The sequence below is a fragment of the Nannospalax galili genome, unplaced genomic scaffold, assembly GCF_000622305.1.
Source record: "Nannospalax galili isolate Female #2095 unplaced genomic scaffold, S.galili_v1.0 scaffold367, whole genome shotgun sequence".
Lineage (NCBI taxonomy): Eukaryota > Metazoa > Chordata > Mammalia > Rodentia > Spalacidae > Nannospalax > Nannospalax galili.
In genome coordinates, this window is record NW_008356465.1 from 490,129 (window position 1) to 502,879 (window position 12,751).

The 12,751-nt window shown below is 48.2% G+C and overlaps 1 long non-coding RNA gene across 1 annotated transcript; it reads left to right on the top strand.

The window, feature by feature from the left end:
- Window positions 1-1,191: 1,191 nt before the first annotated feature.
- On the top strand, window positions 1,192-12,462 carry LOC115067864. The gene is made up of 3 exons (XR_003847230.1): window positions 1,192-1,260; window positions 1,468-1,665; window positions 12,423-12,462. It is a non-coding gene; the product is annotated as an uncharacterized LOC115067864 (long non-coding RNA).
- Window positions 12,463-12,751: the final 289 nt, after the last annotated feature.

Consider the following 12,751-nt stretch of genomic DNA (forward strand, 5'->3'; position numbering starts at 1 on the left):
GAGCCCCTAGCAACAGTGAATCCTTTCTCTGGGTGTTTTCTTCGGGAACTCAGAGCAACATGCTAATAAACTGACCTTATTTCAAGTTGTCAGTGATGTACAGCGTTTCAGCTTCAAGCAAAACCTTATTCTGTTTAGTCTTCTCCACTGGGTCACTGAGCCTCTCTGACAGCATGACCCTGATGTATTTGGCTGCATGATAGGAGTATGTGGCCAGCTGATGTCACACTAAGGAACTGCCCAGTGCCCCAGAGATGGGGATGCTGCCTTCCTGTTGACCTCCCTAATAGCTCAATGCCAAATGGCTTAACTTTGGGGACAGGTTAATGCTTCAGAGTCTCTAAAGCAAAGAACTCAAAGGGAGGAATATGTGTGTGATTGGGGTGGATCCTGGGAGAGGATGGAGAGAGATTGGGGGGACCAGGTGGGGTGAGGGGACAGGGATGGCCCCACTGTCCAGTGTCCAAATTTCCCCTCCTCCCAACCCACTTTGGCTTTTCTGATAGGTCCCTCCCTATCCATGACAAAGTCATGTGAGTGATAGGAGGGTCAGACTGGAGTGTTGCTTTGTGTATCTTTGGAAAGACCTACCCGGGCATCCATATTTGAGCCAGACATGTACATGAGGATACCTCTCCCCTCTCCCCCAGATGGGATTTCTCATACAGCTGAGAGCTGAGAAATACTGTATGAGAGTCATACATTCCAGATGTCTCCATCAGGAGCCCTTGCAACCATATAGTCTGTGTGTTGGACCCATGCTTGTGGTAGTTGCCCACAGCTCATAGTGAGGTAGAAGGCCTCTGTGCTGTCACCCTGCCCTGAATGCTTGATGTGGGGACAATTGCATGCTGTGGCCTTCTCCTGATTTGTGCAAGCCTCTATGGCTGGGCCCCTGCTCCTAGGCAGCCTCCCAGGAGGAATGGGCCTGGCCTTCCACAGGTCTCCTTAGGTCCTACAGATGCTGGGCCAGGCCCAGTGAGGTCCTAGAAAACCCCACTGTCTGGGCAGCCTCTGGTTTGTGCTGTCCTGCTGTGTCTGGCTCCCTGTGGGTGCTCTCCTTCCACAGAGTCATGTAACTTCTTCCAGTGCAGAGCTGAGCTTTATTCCCCACCCCCTGGACCTGGCTAGGTGCCCTTTGCCCCATTTGGCATTCAGCAGGCATTGACTGAAATCCTGCTTTGCCTGTTGGCCTCAGGCAACTCCCAGGGCAGCCTTGCAATGAAGGTCCCCAGGGGCCCAGGAAACCGTCTGAAAGAGGTCAGTGGGAGCAGGCTCCCAACACTCCTTCCTTGAACACACTTCCTTGGTCTGCCAGTGTGGGCCTTCAACTTGGCTAAGAATGCCATGTGGATAGGCCAGTCCTTCAGCCTGGTCAGCTGGCCAGCTGACCTACACATCCATGGGGGTGCATCTCAGACCACCAGGAGACTCCTCAGCTCACTGGCACCTTTTGTGAACTTTCAGGAACATTTTGCGCAGCAGCGTCCACAGACACCTGGGGCAACTAATTCTGCCTAGACCAATGAAGCCAGTCTCTTTCTAGAAAACTCAGAAATCTGCCAAAAATAAGAGAAGCATTCCCAGGAACCTTTGGACTCTGATGGAAGCGTTCCTGGAGCACCATCACTGCCGGTAACGGACCAGGAAGGAGGAAAAGGCCAGGTACCAGCCAGGTGCCGCAGCTTTGCAGCTTTGCCAGGGGATAGCTGTTTCCAGGGGGCAGGAAGCCTTAGGTAGCTGGGAATGTACCATGTAGAACACTTGCTTAGCATGGACGGAGTGCTGTGTTTGACCCACAGAAACTCAAACAAAAAGCTTGCAAGTATGACTATCACAGGTGCAGTTTTAGGTGTGTGGCTGTGTGACTTCTGCCAAAGAGTTACCTTTAACCAGGACTGGAAGGTAGAAATAAACATCTTGAGGGATTGACAAATGACATACAAAGAGACAAATTTTCAGCATAAGACTTAAACATTCTGAGGCTGAAAATGTAGCTCAGTTGGTAGAGTGCTTGCTTAGTATGCACAAAGCCCTGGATTTAATTCCCAGAAACAAATAGAGTGATGCATGCCTGTGGTGGTGCATGCCTACCATCTCAGTGCTGGGGAGGTTGAGGCAGGCAGATCAGAAGTTTGAGGTCATCCTTAGCTATATATTGTATTTGAGGCCAACCTGGGCTACACAAGACCCTGTCTCAAAAGCACACATACATACTTTACCCTCAAAACCAAAACAAATGAAACAAAAACTTGTGCATATGGGACAATGTGAAATGACAAAGGAAAAATTGGGGCAAGTCTGAAATTCCTGTGAAAGGTAAGTGCTCAATATATAAAAAAGGTAGGTCTCCAATATACAAAAAGCTTGCTTGCAATAAACAAATGTGAAACAGACACACCGGCAAGGATCACGAACATGGAGGCAGAGGTCAAGTTTACATGGAAAGCAACTCAGGTTCGTGGAGTCAGGGACATGAGGATGAAAGTCACTCTGAGGTGTTTCCACCTGTGGAAAGGGCACAGCATTTGAAGACTGACTGTCTCAGAGGGAGCAGTTTATAGGAACAGTTACACGGGGCCCTGGGGCGTTCAACACAATGGAAGTGGCTAGATATATTGACTCGGCAATCCCAATTTCGAATGTTTCTCCTTTAAAGGCAAGGTGTCCACTATAGTTTTGTGTACTCATGGTGCGAGGCCAGGCTGCTGGTGGTGGGTGGGAGAGGGAGATGGGAAAATACAGACAGACAGCTGTGGAATATTCCGTAGCTTCCAAAGGAGACAGGTCTACGAATACTGCCTGATACTTCTCAGACAGATGCCTAGGAGATGAGCGGTTACAAAGAAACATTAGGTGTCTGACCATACACTGGCCTATCTGAAGGGGGCTAGAGTCGGTGAGGTGGAGAAAAGTGGCTTCCCTGCTGGGGAGGACCACACAGTGACTCACCATGCTCCCTTACATACAAACGCTCCGTTCCTACTAAGAGCAGAACTTGATTTTGTAAGATAAAGAGCCAACAGTAAAACCCAGCAAGTTGCAGGCATGGTGCCTCAGGGCCACCAGGTTCTCCTACGCTCCTGGGCTGGGCTCTGCTCTTTTATTTTTTAAAATTTTTGTTTAACATCTGTCTGTCTGTCTGTCTGTCTGTCTGTCAGTCCTGTGTGTTGGAGTGTATTTGCCATGGTGCATGTGTGGAGGTCAGAGGATAACTTTTGGGAGTTGGTTCTCTCAATTTGTTTTTGTTTTTAGAGACAGGGTCTTCCTGTAGCAACAGCTGGCTTGAGACTCACTATGTAGACCAGGCTGCCTCCCGAGTGCTAGGACTAAAGGCGTGTGCCACTACACCTGACTTCCAATTTGTTTTTGAGCTGTCTATCCTTCCACCATGTGGGTCCCAGGCCTTGAACTCAGGTCGGCAGTCTTGGCCACAAGTACCTTTACCCAATTAGCCATTTCTCTGGCCCCTGGGCTCTGTTTCTGTGAGTTTTTGTGTTGTTCCCTCCATATGTTCAGTTCTAGAAAAACAACCCACTACCTAGTGAACACAGGTTTTCTTTTACAAAACTTGGTTTGATGTATAAATTCTTTTTTTCATCCTTTTTAAAATTTTTATTTATTTATTTATTGCTTTGTTTTATTGTCTAAGACAGGATCTCATGTAGTCAATGCTGACTTCCAACTGTCTGTGTAGTGGAGTTTGACCTTGAACTTCTGCCTCCTCCACCAAGAACTGGGAGACAGGTGTGGGCCACCACACCCAGTTTGTGCAGTTCTGGGGATGGAATCCGGGGCTTTGAGCATGCTAAGCAACTGCTTTACCAATTGAGCCACATTCCCTGGCCTGTGATGTCTAAATTCTTACTGCCTGTTTGGAAGCACATCTGCTGCTAAGGATAATTACTAGTCGGTGAATTCTGAAATCATTTGTTCTTTTGTATTTAAATAATATAAATCTTCCATACCAACAGGTGGAGAAAAGGTACTGGGTCCTCTTTGGAAAGGAGATGCACAGTGTTCCATGGGGGGGATGTGGGGGGGGGAGGCTTTCCCTCATTTATACCTTCTTTTTAAAAAAATTATCATGTGGGGGACTCAAGGGATGGCTCCTCTCCCAGAGGACCTGTATGCTCTAGAAGAACCCATGTGGCAGCTAACAACTGCCTGCAACTCCAGTTCCAGGGGATCCAACACCCTCTTCTGACCTCTGTGGGAACTGCATGCATGTGGTACACACACATACATGTAGGCAAAACGTTAATACACATAAATTTTAAAAGAGTATGTGTGTATGTAGGGGTGCATGTGTCATAGGGAGGTCAGAGTAAAACTTTCAGGAGTTGATTCATTCTACTTTGCTTTTGGGGTACTGTCTCCCATTGCAAGGAGTAAGGTCTTTGAAGGCTTGACCTGGTATACTGCAGACTATAAACTGGACAGAAAATCTGGGTCTTCAGAGTAGTCTGTGGAGGGGCCCATGCCCAATGCTTCAGATCATAGAAAAGACGTGGATCCACTGCTCTCCTGAGCTAACATGAAGGTTCCACCATCTTAGCCACATGCAGAGTGGGAAAGAGGTGCTCAGCCAGGAGACCGTTGTGCGGAGAGACATGAACAAATGTCTTCTTACTCCAGATAGGGAACCAGTGACAGATCAAAGTAAGGATATCACCAAAATCCAAGTCGGTGAACCATGAGTTTTACTGGGTTATTTACAGGAATGTGGGGAGGGGTTACTTACAGAAGAAGAAAATAGCCCCTAAATAGCTGCCGCACCAAAAGCTTATCCCACCATGGGTGACAGTTCATGAAAGCAAAAAACCTAAAGTGTACTGCACAACCTGCAGGGAGCGCTACAGATTGGAGAGTGTCCTTTCCAGGTAGCTCGGTGGGTCTGAGCCTCTCCTAGGCAGCTTGGCTGGTCTGAGGGTGTCTCTCTGCTGTCCTTACAGCTTACATAATCTTATGCAGGGAGGGGCCTAGTGAATCTGACCGGTTTCAGGGACTTTCTCAGCTTCTGAGTTGTTTGCTTTCTGAGCTGAAGGAGCCTCCCTGTGGGTTGTAATGTTTCACCTCCCCTTAGAATGTCCTGTACCTTAATGAGCTTCCCTCCAAGATGGACAGCTTTATCTCAGAGGAAATTGCTACACGGCAGAGCCACATCCTCTGACAAGCTCAGAGGCAATCCAGGGAGTGGCATCTCTGCCCAGGGCCTTGCGTTTGTTCTCTGTAGCAGATCATAGCACTGAGCCTTGGAGTGGCTTTCTGTTGTCCTTGTGGGTATTTATGAGGCTGCTGGGCTGGGTCAGGGTGATGCCAAGTGAGGTTCAGGGAATGTGAGCATGCTTCAGGGCACTATGGGTGAAATGACAGTCCCTTGGTGCTGCTTCTTGTCCGTCTATAAATATTCACCCTAAGCCAGATTAATAAGAATTACAATTATAGCCTCTGGTGGGGTAGTTGGGGGCTTTCCTGGAATAGCTGAGTTCTGATGGTGTCTTCTTTTTCCAGTTGAAAAAGAAATAGAGAGCTGGGGAGAGAGCTTTGTGGGTAAAGTGCTTGCCTTACAAGCATTAGGATCTAAGTTTGAATTCCAGTATCCTCATAAAAAGCCTGTATGGAAGCATATAACTGTAATTCCAGGATTGGGAAGGCAGAGACAGGAGGATCCTTGAATCTCACGGACTAGCCAGTCTAGCCAAACAAGTGTGCTCCAGGTTCAATGATAGACCTTTGTCTCGAAGAATAAGGTGGAAAAGCAATTGAGGAAAACACCTGGTGACCTCTGGTCTCCATGCACGTAGACACACATACCTGCATGAACACATGAACACCCTAATTGGAGTATCTGACCCAGCCAAGGCTGGGTCAAGATCGAGGGTCAGTGAGGGTTGCTACCTCTGAGCTACCTGTTGTGATGGATGGCTTTGGCTCCTGACTGATCATTCCAAGTCACTGTCCTCCTTAGGGGATGGGGTGTAGTCTTTGTGTTAGAATTTGGGTAGAGGCTACTAGTTGAGATGCCTCAGGCTTCTTGAACCTTCTTAGGATAGTTCCCTGTGTGTTAGTTACTTGTCTTGTTTCTGTGAATGCAACTTGAAGGAGGGTTTATTTGACTTGTAATTTAAGTCCATCATGGCAGGGAAGGCACAGCAGCAGGAGGATGGGGCAGCTGCTCACAGTTCATCCATAGTCAGGAAGCAGAGGGAGATGAGTTCTGGGATTCAACTCACTGTTTCCTTTTTATTCAGTCTGGGTCCCCAGCCCATGGAATAGTGCCACCCACGTTTAGAATGGGTTCTCCTACCTCATTTAATGCAATATAGGAATCCATGGTGATTCTAGATCTACTCAAGTTGACAATGAAAATGAATCATCACTCCCTGAATGGACAGGAAGAATGAGGAGAGAAAGCAGTCTCTTGCTTCTGGCAAGTGATTTCTCACTCATCTGCTGCCCATCTTGCCTGGCTTGGGTCCTGACTGCACCTCCAGTGCTAGGACATGCTTGGCTTCCTATGTGTCTGAGGTGTGATCTCTGGTTCATAACTGACGACACTGGTATTTGCTCCTAAGTTCATCTCAAGTCCAGGCTCAGAGCCCACATAGAGGAATGCACACAGTGCCACAAAGGCAGACTCAGAGGGCCTTTCTGGGCTCCTTGTCAACCCAATTGGGCTTCAGGGCTCATAACCAGGACTGCACAGGCTTCCTAGCAGCTCATAGAAAGTTCTGTTTTATGGGAAATAGGATAGTGTTTGCTGGAAGCCTTTGGGGGCTGGCAGACAGCGACTGGCAGCAGGATTTGGCAAACAGGGACTGTAGATGGTGTTGACCCTGCTGTAGACCTTTTTGGTCCCACTGCCATGGTCATTTAAAGGTCTGTGGGCTCCTGCTCTCATACCAAAAATTGTAAGAAAGTGATTGAGATGTACAAAGCTCAAAAAGCCTGTGTCTCAGGTACAAGTGGTGGTTTTATCTTTCTGGTGACTTTCCAGGGAGCCTACCCTGAAGAGGAGACTCTTGGAGTACCCTTGGGATTGTCACTTGGATGGGAAGGGCACAAGAGTAAGGTGGCCTGGGGGCCCTGCTGAGGCTCTCTAGGGAGGCTAGCCTTGGGAGCCTGCCATTTGAGAGGGGCTTGCCAGCTGCATGGAGAGGTGTCAGTGGGAAAAGCCACAGAGTGGTCCAGGCAGTGGTGACTTCAATCCTCTGTTCTGCCAGGACAGTCTGCCAGGTGCATGCCAAGCCCTTCTCTCTGGGAAGAACCCCAAGCTATGCTGGATTCAAATACACTGATGGTTCAGGGAAGCCAGGCTAGTCAGTTGTATAAGGTCCTTGCCTCTGAGTCTTCAAAGAAGACTTAATGAAGTGGTTCCCTAGGGTCCATTCCCCATGAAACTTCAGGAGATGGATACCACAGAGGAAGCCCCCTGTGGCCCCATGCCTGCCTCCTGGTGAGACCTCAAGCAGCCTAGTCCATGCCCTAGTCTCCCTGACCCAAGTGGGGATTTCAGAGAACCTATCTGACCTGAAAGTGAAGATTCAGGGGATGGTCATGAGGAGCAGTGTCTTCATGTCCCCACGGTCCATCCGTCCCTGGGAGGCCTTGGAGCAGCAAGGGCTTCCTCCTGACCAGGTGACGGTGCCTTGGAAGGGCATCCTTCTAGCATAGAGCGAGATGAGGGAAGGCTGAGAGGCTATTTGGAGTGATGCTGTGTGGAGGTTAATACTGTCAACTTAAGTAGATTTAGAGCTACCATGAAGACAAACCCCTGTGCATGTCTGTGAAGGATTTTCTGGATTGGGTTAATCAAGGTAGAAAGACCCACCCTAAATCTGGGTGACTCCATTCCACGGGCTAGGGGCCCAGACCGAATCAAAAGGAGACAGTGGTCTGAGTAGCATCATTCAACTCTCTTTGCTTCCTGACTGTGGATATAATGTGGCCAGCAGCCTCATGTTCCTGTCACCATGTGTTCCCCTTCAAATGGAGTTCTAGGCTAGTCGGGGCCACACAGTGAGACCCTGTACAAACAAACAAACAAACAAACAAACAAACAAACAAACAAAGAGGTGGAGCCCACTGGGAGGTCTGTAGGTCATTGGAGGCATGCCATCCAAGGGGATGATGGGATCCTGATCGCTATAGTAAATGGAACCATTTTTTCCCATTTTTGCTCCTGCATGATGAGCCACCATCTGCCAGACTTGGGTCTACCAATCTTGGCTTTGAACTAACTACTCTCAAGGAAGTTTGCTCTAAGCAAAGCTCTCTTTCATTAACAGGTACCCTGGGCTAGGTATTCATTGTAGTTATGCAAAGCTGACCAGTCCATTCAACCTTCTGGTCTCAAGTTTCTGGTCAGCTGTGACCTGGGCAAGCTGCTTACACCCTGGATTCAATTCTCCCACCTGTAAATGTAAAATGGAGAGTATCTCCATGAGCTCTGGATACCCAGGGCACAGAGGACTCTGAGTGAATGACAGCTACTCCATCCCTCATGGCTGTATATTTTTTGTGATGCCTCAATCTGGGTCTGTCTTGAGGTGGATAATTCATTCAAACATGTGTTGGTTGAGGGAGGGAGTGACGAACAGAACAGTAGGGACAATGTCAGCAAGCACACATTCCTGGTGTTTTGCTGAAGGCCCTGGCATTTGGGCTTGTGCTGTCTGTGTGTGCTGCCTGTTCTGTTTTCTCAATTACTTCTTTTTCTGGAATCCCAGTACATTGAATCCATCAAGTTGACAGCTGATAGCCAAGTGGCACTGATGACAGAGACCCTGATGAGAAGTCAGGGTGACAACCCACTGCCTTTCCACCACCCTGGAATTCATGTCTTCTGACATCCACCAAATGGTTTCTTGGAGGCCTCTTGATAAACGAGCGGCTGAGGTATGGGGTTATGGCAGTTTGCTTAAGACCTCCCAGTGTCAGGACTGCAGCATTTGTGGGTTCCCAGAGCTCCCAGTTGCCTGTGCGTGTGGTCTCCCCAGCCTTCTCCCTCAGCTGATTCACGTGGTTGTGGCTAGGAGAGGGACTGAATTGCCTACTCAGGATTGCTCAGTTCCTGGAGTTGAGAGGTCTTAGGCTCCGAGCAATGTCCTGAGCACAGATGGAAGAGGTGGCTGGGCCCAGTGAGCAGAAGGCATTTGCTTGCCCTCTGGAAGGCAGTTCATTAATGAGGACAGTGATTCTTTTTTTCTTTTTCTTATTTTTAATGATGTGTGTATGTGTGTGGGCCTGTGTGTATGTACATGAGCATAGGCATCTGTAGAGGCTAGAAGAGGGTACCTGATCTCATGGAGCTGCAGTTACAGGTGGCTTTGAGCCTCCAGACATGGGTGCTGGGAACGAAACTCAGGTCCTCTGCAAAAGCGATCTTAAATGTCTCCAGTCCCAGGATTTTTAGAGGCAGAAACAAGTCCCCCTGACCCACTTTCTTCCCACCCAAGCCTGGTCAGGGGTGCTCACAGCCAAAGTCATGGCAGATGGACATTATCTCTAACTCCTCCACTCTGACTGGTCCTAAGTGACTGCCAAGTCCTTTTTAGCAGTGCAAACTGCCTTTTTCTTTTATTTTTGTGTTCTCTTTACTTTTAACTGTAGATGCTAAGAATTACAAATATATGTTTAAGGACTAGAGAGACAATTCAGCTGGCAAAATGCTTATCACACAAGCACAAGGACCTGAGTTTGATCCCCAGAGCCCATGTGAAAAAGCCAGGCATAGTGGTGCATGCTTGTAAGCTCAGGTGGAGACAGGTGGGTCCCTGGGGCCCTCAAGCCAGCCTAGCTGACTTGGCAAGCTACAGGCCAGTGAGAGGTCCTGTCTTGGGAAAAAAGGCAGATGTGTTACCTGAAGAATGGCATTGGAGGGTACCACTGGCCTCCACATGCATGCACACTCACCCCCCTGACACACATGTGCACCCCCTACAAATATGCACACATACAATATTAAGCTGAAATTAAATGCTATAGTGTGCAGTCTCTTGGATTCTACACACTGCTTACCAAGACAAGTGGACATTACCAAGCCTTTTCTATTTGTCTTTTTCTACCATTTCTAGATGAGAAAAAATGGGTAAAATCATAACTCAAAGTGTACCAGCATCGAAACAATAAAACACAGGTCTGTATCTATGGGAAAATGTGCCCAGACAGATCCTAAAGTGGAATCTTCACTCTGGGTTTTCAATCTCATGGGCAAAGTATCCTTTGATCAAATGCTAACAAATGGGAAACAAAGCCCAGAATGTTCTTGGGCAAAGCTTCGGAATTATATTCATAACGGGTATAAATAGTTCTCCACAGTGAAGGCCAGGCCACAAAGCCACATTCCCAAAATAGCAACAGGCTTTCCAGCAGGCTGGTGTTCTTTAAAAACTGCATGACCCAAATCCCACCATTATCCACCGAGAAACCCTCAGCCCCTCCCTTCCCCTCCAGAGCTCCACCCTGCACCCTTTCCATCACTCACTTGGCATGCTCTGAATAGAAGAAATAAGTGTAAAGTTGCTTAAGAGGCCAGAGCTCCCCTTTCCACAGCCTGGGATGGGATTTTCCTTTCCTTTGTTAGTGTTTGTTTTGGGAAGAGGGGCGTGGGAAAATTGCTGTGGTCAACCTTCAGGTGACACCTCATTGACAACAGACAAAAGTCTTTTCAGAAAACAACCGAAGAGCTACAGCTCTGCAGGAGAAGTCCTGCAGGGGCCACCTAGGGCCTTCTTCAGGGGCAGGAAGAAAGGAACTGATGGCAGCTGGCTTAAGGACAACTTAAGTGGCCTTGGTTGCACCAGAAACTGGCTGTGTTGTGGTGCGTCTCCTAGACTAATACCTGGGAGCAGGAGTTTAATGGGAGGCAGACTTAATTTGACTCGTTTCTGAGGTCTTGTTCCATGACTGGCTCTGTTGCTCAGGGGCCTGTCTGTGGTGAGGCAGGGCATCCTGGTGGAGAGGGTTGTTGGGCACAGCTGCTCACCTAATGGTGTCTGGAAGCAGAGACATCAAGAAAGAGCTGGAGACAAGATATTTCCTACAAAGGTAGTTTCTCTCGATAGATCTGCCTCCTAAACTTTCTACCAGCTCTGGAGAATGCCATTGAATCCCGAGTCTCTCAGTAGATGAACCCACTATTCCCCCAAAAGCTCACGTGTTAAAGGCTTGATTGACAATTGATGGGCTTTTGAAATGTGATTGGGTCCTGCGAGCTCGGACCTAATCAGTGTTTCTCTAGATTACTTATAACAGCTAGTGCATGGTCAGTGTCATGTAGACAGCTGTTCTGTGTATGGTCGACAGAAGAATCAGGGAAAAGTTCTGCACACGGTCAGTACAGATGCTCCCTTCTTTTCCACCAATATTTTCAACCCACAGTTAGTTAAAGCTGTAGATGCAGATGCAGAAACAGCAGGCTGACTATACAGTGAAAGGGCTGTGAGCAGAGGTGTCAGCAGAGCCTTTGCCGTGTAGACCCACGTCTGTGAGGACAGTCCCTGGGCCAGGGGAAGGATTGCCCCAGTTCACATGGGGGTAGTTTAGTGTCCTCCTTAAAGCTGCTAAGAGGACAAGTGGCTGTCAGCATTAGCAGCCAAGCCATGATGAGCCTTCAGAATTTCTCTGGGTACCTGTGGGCACAGCTCCAAGGGCATGGGTTAAATGACAGTGCCGAGAAAGCAGACATCCTGGCCCCCAGAGGCCTGGTGCCCATCGGTATTGCAGAACCCCCTTGATGGTACACAGAACCTGTGATTTGAAGAAGGCCTTCAGGACTAGCCTGGTAGTAAGCTGTCACCCCCTGATATGAGGCTGGAGGTCATTCATCTTTGCTTCCACCTGACTTTCCATCCAATGCACTTCTCTATCCTCCCATGGGGCTACTGTATAGTCAACAGCAGGCTGTTTTCTGATGACTGAAGATGATGAGTGATATGTATTTTGGACCAAGAATCAAGGCAAAGTGAATGGCAGTTGCTGATATCTTCCTGTCTGGCTATCCCATGGTCCTTGGCAATCACTCACTGCTTTGGGAATGCTACCTCTATTTGGGGCTTGAAAGTCCTTGTTGGTCCTTCTGTTCCATGTCAGTTACTGAGTTCCCAGCGTCATAAGGGGACTCCTACTGGTGTCCTGCGCCTATGGTTCATATACAGTTCTCCTTCCTGCCATGTGCCTGCTGGGATGCTGGCTCTGTGCTGATTGGTGCCACATTACCACATCTATGAGGTAGAGCGTGTGTGTGTGTGTGTGTTGCATGTACACGAGTGTTCAGGTGCCAGTATGCGTGCATAGGGATGCCAGAGCAGGACTTCGGGTGTCCTTCTCTATTGCTTTCTACCTTATTGCCTTGAGACAGTGTCTGTCACTGAACTGGAAGCTTATATTTCTTTTCTTTCTTTTTTTTTTTGATCAAGGAGGCCAAGGAGACCCCAACAGATGGACTTGAGCCAGTGTCCAGTCTATAAAGAGGAGGGTCAACACGGAGGAATCATTTCCTCCATGCTTCCAAGAGAAGCCAACAATGGTTGAGCAGGACCTTTGACTTATCTTCACATAGATGGAACTGATAAAAGAAAGGAGCCAGGGGCTCCTCCCAACCTCATGGGACCCCTGAGGAACAAATCCTCTAACGACCTCAAGAGTAAAAACAAATCAGTTTATCTGGTCCAATTGTATGTCCTTAAACACCGAAAAGGGAAGTACAACCAAAGATTAAAGGGGCCAATATAATTTCATAAGAGCA